We start from the raw sequence: 26,085 nt of genomic DNA, 5'->3' as shown, positions 1-26,085 counted from the left end.
GCCCTTGACTTCTGCTCCACTCCCTGGGACTGCCGATATTAATCAGCCATCCGACAGTTCCCAAGCCTCCCTAACCGTACGATTAAAGGAAACCCTACAGAATCAGGGAGTGAGTAAAAATCTGCCTACGAAAAACCAGCCCTCAGATACCACCGTTCAACATGAACAAATTATACCTAGCATACACCCTGATTCAAATAATGCAAACAAGGACTTGGCTACTCTAATAATAGAACAAAAAGAGACAATGTTAGAATTGTTAAAGGAAATGGGGAAAAGAGACGGGGAAACCAACCGCACCCGTGATAGACGCGGAGCCGCCTGTAATAGCCGCTGCAGAAGAAAGGCAGAGACATTGGAGGGGTGTAATAACAGATGCCATTATAGAAGGGACTATGCTCTAAGCATTCCCAGTTATTGCATCAAATGGACAGAAAAAATGGGAGGTGTTTGACTGGAAGGTCATTGAGAAATTAAGGAATGCTGTGAGTCAGTACAGAATCAAATTTGCATTAACTCACCAAATACTGCAATTCATTTTTTCTGCTGATACGCTGATACCTCAAGATATTAAACAGCTAGCACAGTTGATTTTGACACCCGCCGGAATGTTAGTGTTTTTCTGGCAGTGGGAGAAGCTCTGTGATAGGGAACAAGCAACATCACAACAACAAACAGATCCCCTATGGGGAGTAACCACGCAGATGCCGATGGGTACTGGACCCTTCGCATCAGGGAACGCTCAGTTACAATGTGTCACTGAGGTTCATCATCTATCACAGATCTTGGCGTATCAAGCTTTTCTTACCGTACCAGACAATGTGTACAGCCATGCTTTTACCCAGGTGAAACAGGAGAATACAATTTATGACCACCCTGACATGAACGAGGGCATGAAAGAAAACATGTTCAAAATACTCGCTTTTGAAAATGCTACTGAAAAGACACGCAAAGCATTGTGTAATTTGCCGAAAAATGCAGACATCGTTGATATGATAGAATACACGGATCGATCAGTGGACTCACAGAAAGTAGCCTATGCTGCCACAGCTCTCCAAGGAGCTACAAAGAAACACAAGGCCAGTAAGACACCCTTGGTCAAGTGTTCTAACTGTGGCAAACGTGGACACATTAGGAGCAAATGTACAGGTACTGTTAACAGTAAGTGCTGCAACAAGTGTAAGAAAGATAACCATACCACCAAGAATACAGGAAGAAGGGAAACTTTACACCGACTGCGAAGGCCCCTCGCGCGACGACACGAATGCAAGGGGCTTGAGCTGCCAGCCCTCAGGCAGCCTCGCAACCACCAGATCCGCCACCGCAGGAAGCTCCAGAGTGGATGTGGAAACCGCAGTCAACATAAAGGGACCATTGGGGTTTGGACTTAGTGCATTTTTAATGGGGCAATCTTCAACAGCTCTAGAAGGAATTCTGGTGCTCCCAGGGCTTATTGATGCAGATTATTGTGGGACTGTGAAAATTATGATTCATGTTGTAATCCCTCCTGTTTCTATTCCTAAAGGTACCAGAATAGCACAATTAGTTCCATTCAGGTCGTGTGTTCCGAACCCAGGTGAAGTACAACGTGGAGATGGTGGATTCGGCTCCACAGGGAAACCGCAGGTATACTTTGCCATGGACACAACAAGAGGTAAACCAGAAAAGGTAGTGCAATTGGAAGGGCCCGATGGAGTTGTTGTCAAGAAACCGATGATAAACAATACAGGTGCTGATGTTATGATTATTTCACAATGCATTTGGCCTCCATCATGGCCATCGATCAATCCAAACTTTGGTATTGCAGGGATAGGGGGCACACAAGCCACCTTAGTAAGTCAGCTACCGATTACATTTGTGTTCCCCGATGGTGAACACATTACGACGTGTCCGTATGTCATGACTACCCCAACTGAATTGTTTGGCCTCGTAGGCCATGATTTATTGAGCCAAATGAAGGCAATGTTAGTGACGCATCCTTTTTAGGAGCGGTCACTGAGGGGTAGCCGATTCTGAAAATTAACTGGAAAACAGATGAACCTGTTTGGATTGATCAGTAGCTGCTAAATTCTGAAAGGCTACTAAAAATACAAGGGTTAGTTGAGGACCAGTTGAGAGCGGGACAAGTTGTTCCTTCTACTAGTCCATGGAATACATCAATATTTACCATTCCCAAGAAAAGTGGGAAGCGGAGACTGTTACATGATCTCAGAGCTGTGAATGTGGTGATGCACAGTATGGGAGCCCTGCAGCCAGGTTTGCCATCTCCAGTTATGCTTCCAGAAGAATGGGATTTGTTAATTATAAATCTAAAAGATTGCACCCAGATGGCGCTGAACGGTTCGCCTTTTCGGTAACATCAATTAACAAGGCAGATCCCTATAAGAGATACCATTGGGTCGTGTTACCGCAATGAATGCGCAATTCCCCCACGATGCGTCAGGTGTATGTGGCCTGGGCATCAGAGCCTGTAAGAAAGCAGTTACCTCAGTAACTTGCCACAGGATGAGATTTTAACTCAATTGCAGGACATCTTAAGCCATCGCGGAGTAATAATCACTCCTGAAAAGGTGCAAAAGGCAGCACCTTGGAAGTATTTGGGGTGGCACATAAATGCTAGCAATGTTAAACCTCAGAAGGTTCAAATAACATGAGAAATTTCAATGTTACATGATGTCCAGAAGCTTGTGGGAGATATCCAGTGGGTGCGGAATCTTTGCGGTATCACTAATGGCAATATGACCCCTCTGGTAGAACTCTTGGGTATGAGAACACTGTGCAGATGAGAAACGGGAAATGACAGAGTTGACCAATTGGTTGCAGCGCCACGGGAGCCTCCTCCAGGGAATCGTTTTCAACAAAGCACGGCAATCACATGCGCTCTTGCACCAACCCGCTAGGATGTTAGCAAAGCAATTTGACTTAGCACTTACTGACGCCCAAGGTATCTTTAAAGCATGCCCTGATTGTCAAGAGGAGGGGCTCGGCTTGGACTGTGGGGTTAACCGACGAGGTCTTTTGCCATTGCAGTTGTGGCAAATGGATGTCACCCATGTCACGTGGTTTGGTGCAAAGCGTTCTGTGCACGTGTGTATTGATACCTATCCTGCTGCCATGTGGGCCACGGCATGAACTGGAGAAAAGGCCTTACATATTGAATGACATCTTCATGCTTCTTTTGCAGTACTGGGTGTGCCTAAAGAAATTAAGACGGACAACGGCCCAGCCTACGGTTCTACACGATTTGCTCGATTTTGTAATTTGTGGGGAATTCATCATGGTACCGGTATTCCACATCTTCCCACAGGACAGGCTATTATCGAATGGGCCAACCAAACCCTAAAAGAACATGCTGCAAAAACAAAAAGGGGGAACCCAGGGCTTACTCCCAGAGGAACGATTGGCCAAAGCCTTATTTGTGCTAAATTATCTTAGATTGACAGGTGATCACAAAGACCCACCAATGGTAGTGCATCATGTTCTTTTACAGGCAGAAAGGACGCAACAAAGTACAGGAATCATGGTAATGTATAAGGACCCAGAATCCGGGAAATGGTGCGGATCAGCAGAAGTAAAACTTACTGGGAGATCCTGGCTAAGTGGGTCAAGCCATGGCTTCGCACTGATGCTGGACCCAGAATTGTCCCAATGGCAACTGGCACGGCACCGGCGGGTGCTGAAGCCACTGATCCGACAGATTCTAACTAATAGAGTATTTATAGCGGACACTGAGTCCTTCAGACAGGTTTTTAGAACAGCGTGCCTTATTGTATATAGAACTTGCTTTAGGTAAAAAGTGTGTTAAGCATAATTTGATTAAACATAGCGTGATTACGGGAAGACAGTGTGGGGTAAATGTAAAAGTTAGTTAAAGCCAAAATTAGGGGTAAGGTCTATTTCCATTAATAACCTGGGAACGAGTTTGATTGTGTTTCCACAGATACAGGCCCACGACGGACTCCTGTTCGATTTGCACGACCATCATCATCTGGAGCATCATAGATGATGTGGCAATATGAATACCACCTCAGCCAAAAACTAATGTATAGGTCACCTTGGCTAACATAACAGGTCAAGATTCTCTGCGCATCGCAACTGTATCGTAAAGCCCACGAACCAATAGACAAGATGGCTATGACTCGTGCAGCGCGCCTGGCCAGCGAGCGCATGCGTCATAGATTGCAACCGAGGCGGACTTTTGGCACCCGCTGGCCACGTGTGCTAAAACCCGTTCCTCTGCAAATGTATAAATACCGGGATTTTCCGAAGAGCATCGGGCTGGTGTACAGTGAGGCCGTCGTTGCCTCTGTGGGGACGCCCACGGAAAGCTGGCACCTACCGATTGCTGGGCTGAGTTCGTGGAGCAAGATGGCACAAGAATGTATGGATGGTTCATTTTCCTCATAGTCCTCATGGTCTGGGTCATTAGGGGTAACAGGTTGGCTCAAAGAATTATGGGCATTATCGTAGTTACTGTGATTGTAGCTATTGTAATAGTTTTACCTTGTTCAGCTTATTAAGGAAAATGGCATCCCAAGTTATTAAGTAAGCCTGGATTGCTCAAAAACAAAAAGAGGGAGAAAGATTTAAACAGAGACCTACAGTGGATTCGACCTTGTTGTGGTATTACAAATACAGACTTACAGCCGCTGCTGGATTTATTGAGGGGCAGCGATAGCTTAACTTCTACAAGACAACTAAGTGCACTGGGACGGCAAGCCTTGACAGCAATTGGACAAAAAATCACATCCTCCATGTCTGGCAGATACGTTCCTGATTTACCCATAAATTTGAAACCTTATGCTGAGATTGATATGGAACACACTGACTGTAGTAAGCAGCATGACAGTGACACCGGTGATTGATCCACATCGGTTAACGCCATGGGACAGTAAGAATGTTTGGGTGTCACTAGCTAAAGCTATTAATCAAACCTCTTTTTGTGTGCTTATGTATTTTATTAGGTATAATGTTGTTTTTACTGTGTTTAATTAATTGTGTTCACAGAGCTTTGCAAAGGGCAATACAGCAGGTGTTAAAATTTTACCTCAATCTATTCACAAACAGATAAATTGGCTGAAGAAACATACACAAAGATCCAGCAAGAAACTAGTTGGTTTGTTAGAGTCAATATTTGGTGGGATAACACCACGGCTAATGTCATTGATTAAGGAAGCCTTACGATGGTTGGGTATATTGATATTAATCTGTGTAATAGTTAAAATTGCGTATGGGTACATGATGAGAGGAGTCTCAAAGCTGACACACCAAGCTCTACTCGCACAAAAAGAAAAAGGGGGAATTGTTGGGAAGTGGCTTGCTGAAAAAGGACATGGGCCTGTGGAAAAGTTGTGCGAGCAGAGTTCTGTGTGAAAGAATGACAGTTTGAGCAGCAAGTCTAGGCCTTGGCTGAAAATAGCTGGCTTTACTGATATTGGGAGAAAAACAACAGCTGGTCTCGCTGTTATCAGGAGAAAGACAGGGACGGTGTGACCTTGGCATAACTTCACAAGTAACTTTTGAAGAAGTTCTCATGAGATAGTTACTGAACACGCGTAGCTGCCAACCACAAGTGGGTGTGTTTTAGTAATGAATAAACATTAGCAATGTACCAATCATATTAGGACTAGTAGGCATAATTATCGCAAACTGTATAAATATGAGCTATCCGTGCAAATAAAGTTGAATCACTTCTATCACTCATATTGGGTCGACTTATGTGCATTCCTCCGCCGCTCCAACAGGAGGACATGGATTTGGTTGAAGAAACAGAAATATGGAATGAGGGAGTAGGGACTTACAGCAGGAATAGCTATAGGGAATCCATCAGGAAGCTGTGGCTCTCAAACACTTTGCAGCATGGCTTCAAGAGCCAAGAAGTTTGGCAACTCTTACTGTGTACTTTCTACTATAAAATTATTCTTTTCTCTCAATGTCACTTGCTCCTGCATTAAACTGTTCTCCCCCTGCCCTACCCTGCTTCATACCCCACACATCCTCCCAACCCCACCACATTTAGAATAACTTTTGTATACAAACTAGGGAATACAGTTGTCAGGCATTTACATATCATAACTTTCTGTAATGTCAAATAAAATGCAAAACAAAGTGTGCAAATTCAAACCATGAAAGTGGACTGGTGAAGGAATCAGGCTCCATAGGTATCCTCAAGACCCTGTGTGCTCATCATTATCCTGGCATGTGGCAGGGGAGAACCACTCTAAAGCAGAACCATAAACTTAGAATCATAGAATCGTTTAGGTTTCTAAGACCAAAAGATCATTAAGACCTTTAAGATCATTGAGTCCAACTGTCTACCCAACACCACCATGCCCACTAAACCATGTCCTGAAGTGCCACATCTACAAATTTTTTTTTAACACCTCCAGGGATGGTGACTCCACCACTTCCCTGGGCAGCCTGTTCCAATGCCTGACAACCTTTTCAGTAAAGAAATTTTTTCTAATATCCAATCTAAACCATGTTCTGGCACAACTTGAGGCCATTTCCTCTCATCACCAGCCACCTGACAGAAGAGACCAACACCCACCTCACTACAACCTCCTTTCAGGTAGCTGTAGAGAGCGATAAGGTCTCCCCTCAGCCTCCTCTTCTCCAGACTAAGCAACTCCAGTTCCCTCAGCTGCTCCTCATAAGACTTATGCTGCAGGCCCCTCACCAGCTTTGTCGCCCTTCTCTGGGGTTTCACAACTTGTTTGCCTTCATTCTGTGCTGTTCATGTGCATCACATGGGCACAAAATCTACAGTTCTATCATACAACTTCATTAATTTCAATGGGATTTAAGTGAATATTGCTCATTAGTCTGTCATCTGTGCTTCAGGAATTACCCAGGTGTAGCATGTGGTAACAATAGAGCCCCAAATTCCAGTATGTTTAAATGACTGGTGCTATCTTAATTATTGCTATTATGTCAGTGCAACATCACAGTGGTAACCTTCCAGTATAGTTAAGAGAAACACAGGGTAAACTCCCAATGCTCAGGCTTTCTTTCTGTATCTGTGGGTAGTAATGATTAAAACCCTTTTGAAGATCACCATCAAAGCCTATTTGCTATTGATTTATACCGAATGTAAATAATGAAACAGCTGGCATATTTCTTAGCTTCCTTTCATTGAGACCCAATAAAAGGTAATCTATTTATATTCCACTCAAGATCTCTAGTGGTTCTTTACTACCTCAGTATCCAGTAAATACTCACTAAGCCTATTATGGAGCAGGACTAATATTTCACTTGAATTGGTAGGAAAATGGCGTCTTTAGTTCCCAACAATAGCTGTTGCTGAATCTGTAAAGTGGGAAGGAATCTGCGTAACATGCAAAGAAGCTACCCAGTCCCTTAAACAGCTTCCTTTAAACAGGAGTTGGACCCGATTAATGAAAAAAATGTGTATGTTCAGTGGGTGGTAACTTTGATGCGGTTCTTTTATATATATAAGGGTTAGCCAGAGTGTCTGAATAAAAAAGGAAGCCAATCTGCTTTTATTCAGACATAGCACCATGTGGGCTGAATGTGAAAAACAGAAATGGTATATTAAATGCAATTCAGAGAAGAGACTCATTTTCTTGCTAGTACAAATTATGGGAATAGGAGCCCAGCTGAAATGTGTAACACAATGATAGGAATCAGTGATGACTGTAAATGTGGGTCTCAGAAAAAAACTTGTTTTTCCTATAGCCAAGGATTATGGTGACATATTTATTTCTACCATCCTCATGGAAGAACTGGAAACATCTGTGAGAGAAGTGACTGATCCCCAGTGATGTTCCAGCCCTTCCCACACTCCTTCCTAAAACTGGCACAGTGCATGTAAGATTGCCCTTAAAATCTGATCATTCAAAGGTCTGCAATAATTGTGACATTAAAACCAAACCACGTTTGATATCAAAGGTATGTTCCTCCTTCAGGCTGTATGTCCTTGTCTATCCCCATTCTGGGGCAGAACACCAGGGGACCAATTGCAGTAGAAAATTCGTGTACTTTTCCTAGATGAAATTTACATTTGTAACTCACTACACATCTCATAAAAGGAACAGCTGTTTAAAATTGAAAATCAAACCATCAGTTTCTGCCAGATAAAAAATGAAATAAAAAAAAGGAGCAGCAATTTAAGTCACATTTAAAGTTCACAGGGTTAGTGCACTTTATTAAAACAGGACCAATATGAAGCACTTTCATCATTTAAAAAATCCATTGGTGCAAAGGAAAGAATCCTTTTACAGGGATAAGATTTTAGAACAGCTTCCTAATCATTTTGTAATTGGATTTCTAGAAAAACACCACTGACAGGAATCACTGGAAAGAATCCAAAAACTTTGGACTTCTGTACAAAATTTTTTTTTTCTGTTTTCATGAGGAAGTGGAAATGAAGAAGACCACCATGAAGAAGTGGTCTTCATAAATTGATCAACCCAGTATCACCTAGAAGACTTAACTGTCTTACATAGTTTCTGTCTTTCAAACCCTTTCAACAAGTCTTTGCCTGGACCACTTTTAACAAAGTGGCTTGTGCAACACAAGCATTTGAAAAAAGAACTAGACAGTAAATAATTTTACTATAATTCAGAAAGTGAAGAATATTTGCAGGAAGCAGATCAACAATTTATGGCTGTACAAGTAGACTGCCAGTATCACAAGCATGATTTAGACTGCCTGTTACATAAATGATGGATGGATTTGGGTTTAAAATTACAATTTGCAGTCTGTCCTGAACGCAAAATCACAAACCAATTCTACCCTTTTCCTTCAAAAAGTGATCTTTTGATCATCTTTATTGAAGCAAGAGCACAAGACGGGAAGACACACACCGCTTGTGGGGAGCCTGTGATGGACTGCAGTACATAAAAGCATACTCAGGCTAGTAATACTCTAAGTGTGATATTCAGCACATGTAATTTCATCTAGCCATGTTAAGACAAGATGTATCACCACTTTTCCAGTGGCTAGGAAAGACACCCAGACAGTAGCTTAGACTAGATGCCCAGTTTTCTTACTGCTAAAATGTCCAAATCAAATGGGGAAATGAATGCTGTTTGCAATTACTAAGAGCGCTGCACCTATTCATAGCCAAACACGCTCTGCCACAGGCTTTTTGAGACCACTCACTATTCTGAGTATTCACTCGGGATCTCCAGCCTGAGCTGAAACTCATGATGTTCAAAGCTGTCACTTTACGTAACTAGATTAATGTCATCTTGCACCTACCTACATCAACAGCAGCCACACCATGTTTGACAGAAGTGTAGCTGTGCCTTTCAGGAGAGTCAGATAGGGAAAACAGTGAAATTAATTTATTGACCCTTGGGTAAAGCTTCATTTTCAAGGAAATCTGAAGTTGTTATCCTCAGTTTTATTCCTCCTGTGTTTGTGTTAAAGCATGTAGGTTCTTTCAGCACTCTAAACCAGCAAGTGATCCAAGACAAGCCATATACTTCTTACATAGCTATAGTGTAAATGTAGCAAACTGAACTAAAGCCGAGCTACTACTGAGTTAAAGAGTGTCCCTATTGGATTGAAAGTATTTCAGTTTATACATACCAGCTTCTTAGGTTTATTACTTTGCATCAATTTTGCCTAAGGCCAGTAAGTATGACTTCTGGCCCATAACAGACTGATTTATCATGTCACACAGGGATCTTTATGGTATTAACGACTCTACTGCCAAAATCTGGAATTCTGGTAAGCAGAAACATAGGGGCTAAATAATAACTATAACATGAAATTTGAGACCTATAAAGCAATACACAGAATTATACTTCCATGTCAAATTCCTCTACTCCATTTTGACAGGGTGAAAACTATAGTGGTGAAGGCTTTACTCCAAATGAACTGACATGGGTTATTTTACAAAGAACACAGGATGCTCTGCTTCATTAGTACTCTTAACAGTTCCCTTAAAAGAATCCTGTTGGCATATGGTATTTTGGGGAATTAGGGTCATGGAGGAGGGAATTTCTCTCCTGAGCCCCATAAATCTCTCTCTTTCCCAAGATTTAGGCAGGCCAAAGGCAATTATGGCTATTTACATGGAAAGCCAACACTTAGGTATAGTCTCTCCGTTTCTATGGCAGCACAGCTCCTGTAAAAACACAGCTCTGCAAACTCACTGGCATCCCAATGTACTCTCAGCCATTCCCTTAGCAGTGAACTCCCCCTCAAAACATGCCAGAGTGCGTAAATTAATGCTGACCCCTCCATCAGTGAAGCGAACAGCAAGGTGCTGGGGAACACTCTCAGTATGAATGGCCAGCAGTTGCTGCTGCTGCCTCCTGCCCTCCCTCCTGTCTCTCGCTGGCATCCTCACCAGTACCACTGAGGGCTTGCCAGGCGAGCAGCGGAAAGGGAAAACCATGCCAAAGAGCACACTTTCCTTTTATGTCCTTCTGCTTTCTCCTCCTCCTCTGAGTGAACTGAAGAATCCATCACCCAGAAAATTAAGATGGAAAAGACTGAAGTCACTGCTGCCTTCACCGTTGCTAAGATTACGCAATAGAAACATTTCCTAAATAATGGGATTTGTCAGCATCAGCTGAGAAAAATGCCTACTGTGTGATAATATTAAGAAACCAACTACCTCTACAAACAGGAAGTGGCTGACATTATTTTTCAGTTAATTCAGTACCTGAAGCAAAGCCATGTATTATTGTTAACTATATAGATAACTGGAGTGCTTATACAGAGTTTACTTAAATTTTACATTGCAATTAAAGTGTCTGCTTTACACATACACCTGTTTATTCTTCTCAATACTACCTTACCCCATTCCTAGGAAGAATTATAACATTTGTATATTACTACTGGAACACCTGATTGCAGCCAATAAAAGATAATATATTCGCCAGGGTATCAGAAAGTATCCTGTATGTTTATTAAAAATTAAATATATTAATGTATAAAAATACATTACTTCAGTTGAAAGTCCAATGGAGAGGATATTTTTATAGGATGAAAAACAAAAAAAAAACAAATCTGCGTAGGACAAGAATACTCCTCAGCAAAAATATTTAAAATTCCTTTATGGAAGTTAAGTATCACATCATTATGTGACAGTTTTCCCTTCTGATGCTGAGAGAGGCTTGGACTGGCAAGAGACTTGGAAGTTTTGATTAACAAGCTACTGGAGCTCCTGGCAACGTGCCTGGGTGTTTCAGATTACTGCTGCTATAGAAACTCCCCTGGGTGACTGTGCTGCTTTTCTTTTTCTCACATTTCTAAAACGTTGGTCTTGAATATTTTATTTTTTTTTTGGCCCTTTTGCCATTTGCTCCACTTAGTAGCAACTGCTCCACTCCTGTTCTACTCTCGCCCAGTGAATAGCACAGCTACACAAATAGCTATCATTACGGATAACAGGCATCATAAAAGAGTTTGCCATATGCCTTGTCAGCTCACCAAACTAATGACACAATTCTTTTACAGCAGTCTGTGTAGTTCATAGGAGCTATATACATTTCAGGAAGCTGGTGATTCATTAGCAGTTCTCTGAGTGTAATACTAGTTAATGTACTTTTAAGGACTAATTATATATGAGCTTAATATTAGCTTAATTTTAAATTACAATTGAAAAATTGTAATTCTAACTTACCCAAGAGAGAATGAGGTACTGACTATAAAATCACACACAAAAAATTTGTTTTTGTATGATATTCACTCATTTCAGTTCACTTTTTCAATTCTCTTTCTTTCTTCCCCTCTCAGGATAATCCAAATTATACTAACCTGGTGAATGGGCTATCTCTTTTGCCAGCACCACTGACAGACTTTAGTGGGAGCAGGCACAGAACCACAAGCACTTTCCATTGCTACTTAATGGAAAAGAGTATGAAATAGGGAAGCAGCATAGAGTGCAGTGTCTGACTCCTGCCCTAAGCATCTGACAAGGCTGTGTCACACAGTTACGCCAGCTACACCAAAATCCTATCCACGCCATCATTAGTGAAGTGACTGCGTCTTCTGCAGACACCCGTCCGCCCATGCACACAGCTGCAATCGTGGTCCCAAGAAGCCAGGGGTGTAGCAAGCGTGGACATAGACACCACATTGAGTCCAGACCATGGGCACTGCACAACACGTGCTCTCAGATTTCTGCACTCTCCCCCCTGGGAGCAGGCAGCCACTGCTAGGCTAATCCCTGCCATTCTTTCCTGGTGCCCTGCCTGCCAGAGACCACTTGGAAAGGGAACACGCTGCAAGTGGGATAAGTTGGATCAGCAGTGATGACGTATTTTTTGGCATCTTACCTGCACACAAATGGACAAAGTCTGATCCAATGGGGCATAGCAGGGCCAAACAGCTCCTGCGTCCATGGATCAATGGATGAGCTGCCTCCATCAGAATACATCACGCAGCTCACACCTTGCTCCAAGGGCTCCTGTGAAAAGAGGGGTACTGGGAGACTACTACAGGAGGAATGAACAGTCCTCAACTGAGCTCAGGAGAGACGCCGAGTGCCCTTCCTGAAAGGGAAATGCAAAACCCACATGTGCAGATGACTGACCTGTGGCAATAAAGAAACAGTCTGAGTCAGATAAGTCACATTGGTACATGGCAATCCTTGCTTGGGAGATTTTTTTGTTAGCTGGACAGCTGCCCAATCTATGGGCTCAAAGCAGGTGAACTGCTGAGCAACTTCAGCTCTCAAGAAGGTCCGTGAAAACAGCCTCCAGTGGGTAAATAACATCTTGCAAATGGGTTCAAAGCAAGTAAGTGATTTAAAATAAAGCTACACAAATGTACTTTTTGCATTCCTCTTTCAAAGTAATGCCATCAGAGACTGGATTACACTGGTTCTCACCTGTTTGGAAGACTGATAGCTTTTTATCTTGTCCTCCAGAACTTAAAAATTACTACATGCAAAAAATGTTTCTAGAATCATGGTTCTGAAAAGAGCCTTCTAAATATTGCTATAGCCTTTCATATCCATTTCATATCTGCTGGAGCTTGCTGAGAGCCTGAAACAGAAACTGTGATGCAGGTTAAGTGTAAATCATGTCTACTATTTACAGACAGTATCCAATTTAAACCCAAATTAGATTAATTCAGAAATTGATTTTGTCACCTACTTAACTGATCAAGGCTTACAAAGAAATGGAGCATTGGATCATTAAGGTCCTTACCAGTAGCTAGAGTTATTACAGGAAAGGACGTTTACTGTTAGGATTGCAAATCTGACAAACACACAAATAATCAAAACTTACCTTAAAATGAGAAACTATAGAAACGTCCTCAAGTAAGTTAAGGTAAAAGTAAGAGCCAGAAGTGTTTCAGCAAAAAAACCCCAACAAAAACCAACCCACAAACTTTCATACAATTCTAACTAAGGAGATGTCTCCTATGCTACATAGCCCTGTTGGAAATCCAATTTATCTCCCTCTTGTCCTTTCACTAGTATGCACAAAACCATGTAAGTTGGCAGCAATCTCCAGAGCTCATCTGGTCCAAGCGCCCATCTCAAAGCAAGTCCAGCCAAGTTCTACATACCTCCAAGGACTGAGATCCCACAGCCTCTTGGGACATTTGCTCCAGAGATTTTACCCCTGGTAGTCTCCCCTCACCCCTACTCCATAGAATTTCCTGGGTTTCAGCTTGTCTATGGCTTCTGGTCCTTTCACTACACACCTCTGAGAAGAGTTTGGCCTTGTTTCCTCTGTATGCCCCAGGTACCTGAAGACAGCAATAAGACCTCCCATCAGCCATCTCCTTTTAATGCTGAACCAACCCAATTCTCTCAGCCTCACCTTGCACAACCTCAGATGTACTCCAGCCCCATGACCATCTTGGTAGCTCTCTGCTGGACTCAACCCAGCATGTCAATGTATTTCTTTTACTGAGGAACACCAAATCACCCATAGTTCTCCTGATGTCTCACAAGTGCCAAACAGAGGGGAAGGACCTGCTGGTTACACTTGCTAACATTGCCTGGGACACAACTGCCTGTCTTTGCTGCAAGGGCACACTGCAGACTCATGTATAACTTGTCTGTGAATACCTCCAGCAGCTACAAAACTGCTTTCTAGCCAGCTGGCCTCCCAGTCTGTGCTGTTGCATGGGGTTATCCCAGCCCAGACACAGGACTCTGCATTTGCTTCTGCAATAAAACAAGAGGCAGCATTTACAGTCTTTGAGTGGAGTCTGGGTTATTTCAGCCTTCTTGAGACCATTCAGTTTTGAAGGAATATCATTACATGTTGCCATCTATTCTTTTACAGCATAGGGGAGAAAAATGGTCAGAGGAAACTAGGAACTTTTACTGCAGTCACTAATACAAAATTTAGAAGAAAGAGTCCAAGTTCTAAACATATAATATAAACCAAAGCTATAGAATTAAAATAAAATAATACAAAGAAAAATTATGCATTACTGCTAAAATAACCCACTGTGTTGTATTTATCATTCAAACCCTAAAAAAAGCCAGCCTATGTAATACCTAGCAGTACTTTCTAGGAAGAATATATTGAATTTTTAAAATGTTCAGGAAGAAAACATTTACATTTATTTTCGTGAGGAAAAAAGCAGTAGACATCAAGAGTCGATCAGCACACTTTTAGAGTCTCATAATTTCTACTTTTCTCCCTTCATATTTCCAGTCTACAAATAATGTCATATCACAGCTCACTTCTGAATCAGAAAAAAAAAGGGAGAATCCATCTCAGGACTCATTAACATTCTTTCCATTGTGGCTGAGGTTTATCATTTGCACAAATGTGAAGGAAATGCACAGTATCAGCATATCAGGACCTAACCATGCCATTATCCCACAGCATCCACAACACCCAATAATCTGATGATCAAGGAAAGAGGAACGACAAAAAACAATCTGCTGCTGTACCATCGTCTTTCACTGCAAAGAATCAGTCTTTCCTGATGCTTGAACCACCTAGACTAGAACTATTTATGTGAGACCAGGACTTACCAAAGAAATGGTGAGAGAGAACCTTATAGTGAATAACGGATGACAAACAGTAATAATCCAATATTCAGAAGGTACTTGAGGAAATTTATGAGACAACTGACCACAAGATAGTGATATCTCCAGAAGAGAACTGGAGATGGTGTGCTCCCCCTTTATCTCCCACATATCTCGTTAACCATCTCAAATGCTGTGGTGTAGCAGTGGTGCCTCTGCTCCTCATTTGCAGAGTCACCATACACCACTGAAACTCTGTATTTCCACATACTGCTGATAAAATGCTGCCTCCCTGTTCCTCCTTACAAGGGAACTATGGCTATAGAATAACAATTTACCTCTCCATTTTTCTCTTCCCTTTTCCTTCTTTTTCCTTCTACCCTCCAATCTGGTTATTTTTGGACTGCCAGTTGGGATTATTGCTCTTTTTCCCTGCTAAAATAAAAACAAACAACAGTTATACTTCAGATTCTGGGCTTAAGCATGAGATCTGTCTCCAACATTAAACAGCCACATTTTCTTGCCTGAGGTGCAATGCTACCTATGGCATTGACTAAAGGAAGCCTTGCAACTAAAGGCAAATTCTGCTTCTGGATTCACACGTGCCATTTTTTTGACTTCTCTGGTAACTACCTATCTGCAATACTGAGAAGAATTATGCCCTGAGAATTCAGCACTGGCTGACATTTGCTTAGTCTTAGAGCATTAGCCTTTCCGAGCTGAACTACGATGACAATTTAGAACACACACAGCTAAATTAGAATATTTAAGACCTAAAACACTCTTTCTGTTTGATACCTCTCCTACATTTCAGACCACCTTTTATTACATTTTGCTTTTTTTTCCAAGCACCTTGAAACTTACTTGCAGATGGTATGTTTGTAAGGAATTTAGAATCTACAAAATAGTTGTCCTGGTTTCAGCTGGGATAGAGTTAATTTTCTTTCTAGTAGCTGGTACAGTGCTATGTTTTGAGTTCAGTATGAGAAGAGTGTTGATAACACACTAATGTTTTCAGTTGTTGCTCAGTAGTGTTTAGACTAAGTCAAGGATTTTTCAGCTTCTCATGCCCAGCCAGTGAAAAGGCTGGAGGGGCACAAGAATTTGGGAGGGGACGCAGACAGGACAGCTGACCCAAACTGGCCAACAGGGTATTCCATACCATGTGACATCATGCCCAGTATATAAACTGGGGGGGGGATCTCTGCTTGGGAGCTAAATGGGCATCAGTTGGTGAGTGGTGAGGAATTGCATTGTGCAATTGCATTGTTTTGTATATTCAAATTCTTTTAATATTATTATTATTGTCATGTTATTATTATCATTATTATTTTCTTCCTTTCTGTCCTATTAAACTGTTTTTATATCAACCCACAAGTGTAACTTTTTTCCCCAATTCTCTCCCCCATCCCACTGTGTGTGTGTGGAGTAACTGAGCGGCTGTGTGGAGCTTAGTTACCAGCTGGGGTTAAACCGTGACAATAGTATACAATGTAATATGATCAATTTCTCACCTCTGAATGAAGGTCTGAGGTAGAGAAAACATGATGCTTTTCTAGGAAGCAAAGGCAAAGATTACCCCCACCCCAATCTCATAATGTCACACATGAAGTCTCAGCTGCAATCAGTCTCAAGGTTTTTTTAACGTGTATAGTATCAGACATTCCCCAAATTAACCCAAAACATTACCAACTGTTATTCAAACGCTCATTTCCCTTCTTTTTTCTGCATCAAAATACTTTCAGCTCTAAGAAGAGATTTCCAGAACCTGAAAAAATTCCACTTTATTTTGTAAATTTCAATATGGCAAACAACTGACAGGAATTGAAAGAAGAGAATAGCATTTCAGTGAAAATCATTGCTTTCCCCCTCTGGACAATAGGGCAATGTGTGTATACCTTGGTTTTCCTGCTTTTCCATATGTTGGTTATAAAGGGATAAATTGGGTGGTGTTCTGTGTTGTCCAAGAAGCAAACTGGGTGTGTTGGCTTCCCTTCTGCAAGAAAGAGCCACACTGTCCTTCAAGAATCGTTACGGGCCACTACCTGACAAAAATACTTTCTATTTTCAGGGTAGTAGGTGAAATGAAACCAACATATAATAGCTTTTCAACAGTGTGAGGCTGAAAGGAACTGAGCCATCAAGGGAATTACGTGAATGAGAACTGCTGAAGAAGGTGGAAAAGACAAACATACTGACAACACGCTGGGAGAGCAACAGAAAAGCTAAAAATACTTCATGAAATACAGGAACGATCCCTCACTTTTCTGAACAGGATTCTGCTAATAAAGCACCTGACTCAGTGACTTAGAAAATATAGCGTCTTTCAAGAAGGACTCAAAAAATGACACATAAAAATCCAGTCACAGCAGGATCTCTTCACAGTCCAGATGTGGCGATAGAACATAACAACAAAGCAAGCAGCTCAACACGGAGAAGATTTAGACTGCCAGCTGTTAACCTGAAAAATATCTACAGTGTTACTGGAAACACTTTTGAAACTATCATTATCTTCTGATGTAAATGAATAGCAGGATGTGACCTATACTGTTTGACTGAATTCTCCTGGAAAATAAACGCCATTATAGGTACAGAGCTGTTAGTAAGCACTCAGTAAGCAGACTGATTAGCAAGCAATTTTCACTATTTTAATGACTTTGAGCACCAGATTTAATGCAGTCACCCTTAGGAATACACATAATTCCTTTTCACAGGCATTTCATGGGCCCTGCCAGGCACAATCATATCCCCTTAGAAGTAACATAACCTTTCCCAATGTACATACATCATTTTAGCAACTACAGTCTGACATATAATGCTACAAATATGAATGTTTGCAGATTTTGACATGTTCTGAAACCTTTTTAAGTGCTCAATTTATTTATTCCTGGCATACGAGTACTAACCACTTACCTAGTGACACTTCCTCCTCTCCCTTGATGGCAGTTATGTTACAGTGAAATCTGCAGCCATATTACACTGAATAATTCAGCCCAACTATCTGGCTAAGTACCTAGTATAGTATTCCAGCTCGGTGTAAATGTAAATGTCAACTCTGTGTTCTCCAGCTGTGCTTTCAAAGGGTCCGTTAAATAAAAGGTCACACAGCCTTTATTGTATTTAAAGTTTATGAAAAGTTTCATTTGAACTTCATTTGAACTAACACAAGAATTTTCATTCCTAGGTTTACAAGACTGGTATCCACATTTGGATATCCTCAACATGTCTTAAGCTCACCAGAAATTATCCCTTTCAACTTAACCACTGCTATCAGAAAATTAAATTGATATTTATAACTAGAACTGACAGTGTCTATATTAGACAACAGGGCAGTTACCTCAGCTACAAATCCACGTGGCACAGAACTGCACATGCAATGGTTGAAGTCTCTGGAAGGAGTACAGCTGTCTTGGTAGGTAGGACTTGGTAGCTCAGGCACCAAACTGCACAAAGAATGTCTCACCAGTTCTGTTTCCAGTCATGACAGCATAAGCATCTGCTCAGACAGTGTTTGTAACTCTACTCCAGAAAGTTTCATCAGTTAAGTCTCTCCTTTTTCTCCTACTTTTTTAGGGCTAATCAAAAGAAAGAACTGATTCAGCTTCAGATACTAAGGGATTTTTTTTGGTGGAGAATAGCTAGACAAAGATCTCTGAATCATTGCCAACAAGTTCCTCAAGCAGGCACACACAACATGCAGACGAGCTGGCAATATTGTCATGAACAAAAAAGCAATGTATATATCCATCCCTGCTACACTGCAACAAACGGCCCAAATTTAGGGATCAGAAATAAATCAAAAGCAAACATGGAGCTTACTGAGACTAATAAATTATTAGAACTCCCCAAAATAACTTCAGAGAGGTTAGTAAAACAAGGTCTGAAAAGGTATGACACACCATACTGTTGCTTCTGTAAGCTTACTGTGCCCTCTGTTGATCATTATAATACTCTTTCGACACATGTTTTCCCAATGACCCTGTCTTGTTCAGGACAGTCTGTGGCTGCCTAGACAAGGAAACAAACTGCACAGGCAGAGCATGATATCTACAGTACCCTTTTTTAATTTTATGCTGAGCTTGGAAAAATACAGAGTGAATAGGGCAAGAGATTACAAAATGAAAAGGACTGTTTAATGGTTAAAACCACCAAATAACTACCCCCCCCTCCCCAAAAATCTTCATTCTTTCTAACCACAGATTTCCTATGTGATATCAAAATACAGCCAATAAAATCAACCAAACTTTTTATAGGTGGTCACTACATTAGTGTTTCTCATCTCAAGAATATCTTGAGCAAGACTTTTGATATAATTTGTCAAAATGCTCAGAACTGAGGACACCATGGAACCAACAGCAGCATTGCTTCTGAATAATTTGGAATATAATGGAGCTACAAATCATCTGCACATGCACTCAAGTATTGTTTCAGACATACAAATACAACTGGAATATAATTCTTATGCCTTAGGCCTAAATACCATGATCACTTATCTGCACTGAAATGGCCATACATGATACTACATTTTTCTTTCCTAAGAGCACTTTGGAAGGGAAAGAGGGATCTGAACAGCTTTCCAAAGTGTATTCCCACACCTGTTGATTTTCCCTGAGGAAGTAAAGGAGGTGAGAATTTTACTTCCTGATACCAAACCATTAGGCACACAATTTTCTCCTGGGTGTGCTAGAAAATAATACAGATTGAAGCATATCACTTTCTAAAAGTATTTATAGAAATCTGATTGTTACCTAATGGTTTCTGCCAGTTTTTCTAACAGCTCAAAGCATCAACACCAACCTTTGGTTTAGTTTCTTTCACGTTCAGTTAAGGTGACCCTCTTTGTTCAGGCTTAACAACTACTACAAATGCAATGGTCCTTGTTCACCTTCCACCAGAAACTCTCCTGGCTGTAGTCCAGACACAGACCATGGTGACCGATACGCTGTAGAAGACTCTATTAATATGATAAAAAAAGCTGCCTGAAAATCTCCATTGCTCTTCTCAAACATCTGTCTGGTAGAAGGGTAGATCAGACCATTATTACTAACATGCTCACATTTAAAGTTTTGTGAAAATGTTTCAGAAGTTAGATGCATACAAAGACATTCTGTATGCTATTGAAGATGTATTTCTTTGTTGTCACCCACTGCTAACGTTCCCTTTTGGATCTGTCTGTCTTGCAAAACGTCTTTCCACTGATGTCTTACATACATGTCTTACCTTTTCTGGAAGTTTCTGCACTTTGCGACTTGGTGTTTTGCTTCATCTTCCACAGTTCCCAGTTGTGAACTTTATATTTACCCTATAGGGTGTATTTGCTCTAACTGCTTTTTCATTAATGTCTCTCTGGGACAGTCTTCTGTCTTATGTCTTATGCTGTCATCTTGCAGACATTTATTTGCAGTTACATGAATCTTCAACTTTGTTCAGTATCTGCTGAGTCTAAATTACTCTATGCTGATAATAAATGGTTCTTCTTTTGCCAATGCCTGTTCTTGTCTCCTATTAGTTTTTTACAGTCAGACGTCAATTCATGTCCTTTCACAATACCTCAAACACTTAAATAAAATCTTCCTTTTCTCCTGTAATTCTGGCCCTTTCAGATACATTGTTGTTTTTTTTCCCTATGAACAAGTGCTAAAGTGTTTTTCTCACTTTGCTGTGTAGACATTTTTCATACTGTAGTTCGTAAGCTCTTTTCTCTAGAAATTCCCGTTTAGCCTATCTCATGACTGCAAACCCAGAAACCCTGTTGTTACTCCAAAGCAAGAACATAGAAGATGATGGAAACACTTTCACTGTCTCAAAAGCCTTGTACACTACCACTGTGCATGTAAGGATAAAAAATCTGCTGATATACTGTCAATTTTGGAAAAGACTTACTGTTCCTCAAAATGGTTCCTCAAGCAATAGTTTAGTGAACTAGAACCTCCAAAAGACTGAAGTGACAATAATACATCAATTACATTCCCAGAATACAATTATTGTGAATATATTCAAAAGGACCTTGAAATGAGGCAGCAGAGATCTGAACACATAGAATGTATCCAATAAAAAGCGGAGGACTAAAATATCCATTCTTGGGATTAAGTATTTTAAATCAAAAGCTGTACAGGATTTGGAATATATGCCATACTATTATGGAGGCCAAACCATAGTTCTTCATTCTCTGACTACCACCAGAATGAAATGTTATTATCAAGAAAATTTCTGATTAAATGTATTTAGTTCAACCATATGCTTCTGAGAACTGACTTCTAATTTTTAAAGATGCCCATTCACATTTTACATTTAAATAGGAATTTGCACACAGACAATCACTACATTACCAGTGCAGCTTGTACGACCACATGCAGATTCCAAAAGATCCAAAGTATTTGCACGATCTACTCCCAGTACCCTGGGAGGTTTGAGGACAAACTGACCCTAATTCCATCTAAATAATGATTAACACATATTAAAAAAAAATCTTACTTTGGAAACTTGAAGAGCTTACAAAATGATGGCTACAACTCTCATAGTGAAAATTAATGCATTATTCCCAAGCCTGCAGTCGGTAGCTTAGTTTTAAGTAGTGTATAACAGTGTCTTCTGTAAAACCATCTCTGCATTAGGTTGGCAGTTTGATCAATATGTATTCTAAAGTACATTATGTCACTTTAACCTAGAGAGAAATACCAGCCCGTTGGACACAGAATTTGAGCACACTGCTGTCCTAATACTGTGATTAATGCTGTGAGCTACACCCTGCCTAGCCTTCCTAATCTCTGTGCTTTCTAATTTATAGCAGAGATGGATAGGATATCAGTGGGGAATTATGAGGATTACTAGCTGTTTATCTCTCCTTTGCAGAGACACTTTGCTGCTTATGGAATTACCATAAACCCTCCAGCTACAGTGCTACTTCTATACTTATCCAGAAGTCTAGCTACCTATTGGGTGCAAAATGTTTTTGTAGCCAAAATATTAGAAAACGTTGGAGTTGATGGATGTATTTTTTTTCTGTAAATGATTTGAACATACTGTCAAGACCTGTCATGTTACTTCAGTGGTAATTTGTCTGCAGGTGATCTTCCATTCCCTTGAAATCCAGTGCTGTGATCTTGTCTACACTAATTAGAGTTCAGCATTAAGACTTGGAGGTTGCCCTCAAGCATCACCACAGGTGAAACCATTAAACATGTATGCCAAGCCATTTCTGCACCCGCAGCAAGTTATGTAACCCATTTCAAAAGATTTCATCTTTATGGCCACCAGGAATGTTACCGACTTCCCTACTCTCTGAAAATTAAGGGTTCCCTCAATGCTTCTACAGAAAATCCTTATTCTATGGAGCACAAGTTTCATTCTAATCAAAGAGTTTGAGGGGAAACAGGTATGTTACTTGGTTTAGTTTCATGAAGAAGGAAGGAAGAAAGGGATCCTATAATATTTATTATTCTACCGACTTTTAAAAATTTGAATCTGTACAGAACAACTTTGCTCATTTCGAAAGAATTTTAAGAATAAGAACCATCAGTAAGGTAAATATTACCCCTTGTACAGCATATTTTTAATAATTAAAAGTGTCCTCTAACAACACCTTTTAAATATGGACTGCATTTATAGCCAGGGTATTTATAGTCAGGGTATCTCTGTAACCACAATTTAATTAAGTGACTATTTGAGCACTAACATTCAGCTAATTTGTATGTATTTCATACTGCTTAGATACAAATTTTAGTGTATCTTATATAAGTGTGTTCTTGCTGAACTCATCATTTGCCATCAAGCTAAAACCTTGCCTTTAGTACTTAACCAGCCTGCTAAATAGGAGACATTAAGAACAGTTAATTTAAAAGTTCTGAGTCTAATTCTATGCATCAGAATAGGTGCATGCATATTTATAAACCTAATAAAAAGATGTACAACACAAAGATACTTCCACATTCAAAAGTCAAAACATACTTTGATAGTCATTGTACAGTCATTCGTATTTGTCTATGCTTACTTTATATTCAAAGACTGTAGCAAAAGAAAATTGTTAAAACCTAATTGTTGGTTAAAGTAAGAACTCTTTTACTCTCTACATTATCTTCATTCACTTGTTTCTTATACCTACACACATCTTTTGAAAAACTTCATTTTTTGAGACCCCTCCAACCAAAACCAAAACACTTCATGGCTGAAGTCCTTTGGAACATTATAAAATGTCTCAGCACATAAAACACACAGGTGCAGTTATCCAGGTTCTTTCTTCAAGGTATCACAAGTTGTAATAAGAAACAAAAATACAATTACCAAACGGGAGAACCCCCACCTAGGAACCAGATAGTCTGCCAACCCAGTCTCAGCTCACATTTGTGCAAACCTGTCATGCCAACTTCTGCGGTTTCATCTCATCATTTAATCTCTGGTCAGCTCCTCAGTGAGTATAAACCAGCAGAGAATCAGTCCCACTTTCTCAGTTTTTCAGTACTTCCTCAGCCATCTTCTGCAGCACAGGACCTCAGCTGCCTGCTAGAACCATCTAGGCTTGTCTTAAGTAATTAATTCCCTACCATCACAGTGGCTTTGCACACTGAAGATACTTTATCCTTCCTCTTCTCTGAACGCCAAGTTTAGTCTCTGAGGGAGGGAAATTATTTTGTCTGAATAAAATCATTTCGCTGAAGAGTATCTACATGAAATTTAACAACATACAGAGACAGGAGATCATATTAATTACCCAGTCCCATGTCACATCCTATGAAAGCCTGCTAACAAAAGGGCTACCATGAGCAAGCCTATCCTCTGTTTCACTGAGCCATGTTAAGTCCATGCCTTAGTGTGCTGTCATACCCTATTACCAGGATGAAATCACCTTATTTTATTCTGTCCTGGGTTTGTTTGCTTTTCTGGCAGGGCATGCTAAAGACATAGCAGGTTGTTTGGATTTGTCAAAGTAGATTTGGCTAGATACAGAAAGGCAGAATTAGGAACCTTTCCAACAGGTTCTTGAAATCTAATAACATATTTACATAAGATGTGAGGCTTTTACTTTAAAAATGGATCATGTAAATAAGTATGTGTTAATGGATGATAAATGGATAATTCATGTTATCAGTACAACTCGCACATTTCTCAAGTGTCCATCACCCTGGTCCCACTAAACTGCTCTTCTCAGTTCTGATGTACATATCCCAACACTTATTTCTCATATTCCCCTGCTGTCTGCTCCACACCAGACTGTATTCCAGGGACGTAGCCTGTATTAGCAAGGGACAACAGCATTGCTTCAACACTCAGAAGACAAGCCACAATTCCTTTGTGCACAGGAGGATAGAAATTTGCTGCTGACAGCTGCAGCAAAACAGTCTCCAGCCTCGCTAGCTCTGCTGCACTGGTGAGTACACGGGCAAGTGTGAAACCATTCGCATCCCTCCCAGATCACCTCTCTGCAGTGGATGAGTAAGTGAGCACTGCACACTGAATGCTTGTGTACAAGGACTTAATGGGTCAATAGTGAGGTGACAGGTGTAAAGCTGACTACTCCAGTTTTTATGTCCGTGCTATTTGTTTGGTTTTGCTGTTATTAGCTTTGCTGTATATATTCTTTCAATTGCAAATTGTGGGGGTTTCTTATCTCTTCTTAAATGAAAAAAAAATATGTTAAATTACACAGACATTTAAGAAATATGGATTCTAAAAACATAATATGTATACTAAGTCATATTCCAATGAAAGACCCTATGGAGTATATTTCATTTTAGAGGAAATATTAGGTATGCTTTCCATCACCGCACTGGGAGACAGGGTGAATTTTACCCCAGTACTATTCACCTATTTTATTCACATGGGGAATGGTAAGTAACACAGACCAAGTGTTTACTGCAGTTGGGCACATCAGTATTCTTTGCATTTTATGTAGCTTCCTTTTTATCTGTGAAAACTTGGCAGCATAAGTTCTTGCTAGAGTATGTCTGTAAGGAGCAAATTCTAGTTACAGACAGACAATTGATCAGGAGGGGGCCTATGAACTACCTAATTAATTTCTTCATATCATTCTATATTTAGGACATGAGAGTTAAGTTCTGCTAATGGATAGTCCTGCTACCAACCTGTGTATCAGTCAATACAAAGTTTCTTTGTTTTGGTGGTGTTTTATGGAATTCTTCAAAATGCACTGAAGACAACTGAACTCACTTGCACTCCCGATCAGGCAGAACAGTTCCTGCTTACATCTACAACACAAATGCACAATCTCTGACTGTTAAGAATGCTTGTGCAGTTTAAAGGGATGTAGCACGCTGCTAACCTACAACAGTGACACTACCTTTAAATCAGAAGAATTTAAAACCTACAGCAAATCAGAAGAGGGTCTGTAATGTTTTTAAAAGGGTAAATTATTTCCCTTAGAAAGTGCTAGAAATGAGTTATTTTGCTGCCTTAGAGAATTAAACAATATTAGAAAATATTTGATTTTTACACTTTTCTATTTAATAATTTCTACTGTTATTATTATTGCTCTAAATACAAGCAGATTACTTCAAGCTCATACTCTTCATCCAAACTGGTTTTCTGTTTAGCAGTTAAGAGCCACTATTCTCTCTTCACTGTAATCAACTAGTCATTGCAAAGTAATTCTCCCTGTATTTTCAAAACCATATAAAAGTAAAACAACTATCTTTGAAAAAGAAAAGTGAAGACCTAGGTGTGCCTGGGTAACAAAGTAGGGACCCTTTCCTGGCAGGGATACAAGTGCCTATGGTTCCTAATATGTTTATAAGGTCCATTCCATTATGAAAAATGACTGCCATTACTAATTTTTTCTCATTATTTGCACAAGACTGGAAATGAGGCACTGTCAATATGAAAGGAATTCAAAGAGACACCTTCCTATTATCCTGCTAGCCTATGTCACAACACTGTCCATTTTATTTATTACTTCACGGAGCTGGGCTTCCCCAAACAAGCAAGTTGATAGAATTACCACCAAGAAGTTGCAAAAATGATGATAAATATTACTACAAACTAGTGCTTCTCATAAAACAGAGACATAAAACGGATTTCCTTTGACATGAGCTGTAAAAATCCCTCCTTGGCTCAGATGCTAGCCACTGCTTGAAGAAAATCACGTGGCTCTGAACATAAAGTTCATGCACTGATCCGTCCCAGCTGAGGCCATCATGTAGCTATTC

General features: G+C 40.3%; 1 protein-coding gene across 2 annotated transcripts in view; it reads right to left on the bottom strand.

The window, feature by feature from the left end:
* DLGAP1 (DLG associated protein 1) overlaps window positions 1-26,085 on the bottom strand; it is a 445,633-nt gene that overhangs the window by 319,470 nt on the left and 100,078 nt on the right. Inside the window, exon 3 of one of the 2 annotated variants that reach the window (XM_049821279.1) lies at window positions 12,261-12,391. The exons of the other annotated variant lie outside the window; for it this stretch is intronic. The gene's annotated coding sequence lies outside the window, so the exon portion shown is untranslated. The remainder of the gene's footprint in view (window positions 1-12,260; window positions 12,392-26,085) is intronic. 2 annotated transcript variants of the gene reach the window in all.

This window comes from Accipiter gentilis, chromosome 2 (genome assembly GCF_929443795.1).
Source record: "Accipiter gentilis chromosome 2, bAccGen1.1, whole genome shotgun sequence".
NCBI classification, from domain to species: Eukaryota; Metazoa; Chordata; class Aves; order Accipitriformes; family Accipitridae; genus Astur; species Astur gentilis.
Note: the sequence above shows the minus strand (reverse complement) of the source record. Positions and strands in the feature narration are given on the sequence as shown.